The sequence below is a fragment of the Pteropus medius genome, unplaced genomic scaffold (assembly GCF_902729225.1).
Source record: "Pteropus medius unplaced genomic scaffold, Ma_sr-lr_union100, whole genome shotgun sequence".
NCBI lineage: Eukaryota > Metazoa > Chordata > Mammalia > Chiroptera > Pteropodidae > Pteropus > Pteropus medius.
Genome location: NW_024347790.1, coordinates 9,342,295 through 9,343,075, shown reverse-complemented (window position 1 = coordinate 9,343,075; position 781 = coordinate 9,342,295). Strand labels below are relative to the sequence as shown.

The 781-nt window shown below is 47.4% G+C and overlaps 1 pseudogene; it reads right to left on the bottom strand.

Annotated features, from left to right (window-relative positions):
• Window positions 1–203: 203 nt before the first annotated feature.
• On the bottom strand, window positions 204–322 carry LOC120614774 (uncharacterized; annotated as a pseudogene).
• Between the last annotated feature and the right edge of the window lie 459 nt (window positions 323–781).

Here is a 781-nt window from a genome sequence, read left to right as displayed (position 1 = left end):
ATTTATCGAAGAGGCTTTCTTCTCTGTTGTTTTTGGCTCCTTTAGGACATGAGCATTTCTCATTCTGCCTCAGCTCCTCATTGCTGAGGACAAGTTATGGGAGAGTGCCATGGAGCTCCCTTGAGCCCCTTCTCCTGGAAGGTAAACTTTACCTTGAGTGCAGTACTTCTAAGAATACAGGGTCCTCCATTACTTTTTTTTAAAGCCTACAACACCTGTTATTCCTAGGTGGTCTCCCATCCAAGTACTAACCAGGCTCGACCCTGCTTAGCTTCCGAGATCAGACGAGATCTGGCATGTTCAGGGTGGCATGGCTGTAGCCTCCATTACTCTTAACCTGGCTTATAAGACAGCGATTCCATGCTAAGAGAGGGAAGCTGGGAGGATCTCAGGCTACTGCCCCCTGTCTACCAAGTACTCAACACCTAGAGCAGGGGTGTCACTCGTGAAAACGGATGCTATTGTTCCCACTCCCAGCTCCAGAGACTTGGCTCAGAGATTTTGTCTTGAGGGAGAAACAAAACATAAAACAGATAATCTCTTCCCAAAGGAAATGGCTTCATCTGCAGCAGAGCATAGAGAAGTTCAAGCCAAAGGGAACTCTCAGGAACAGAGGATGTTGTAGTCAGAGGCAATTGGAGGAGGTTTGTGGATTTGGTAAAGACAGAGGTTAAACTGTAGGCCGGCTAATTTTTTGAAGAGAGCCAAGGAGGGAAATGGCTGGGAGGACTCCTCCTGGGGTCAGAACGAATATCAAGCAGCGACCTTCAGGAACTTTTTT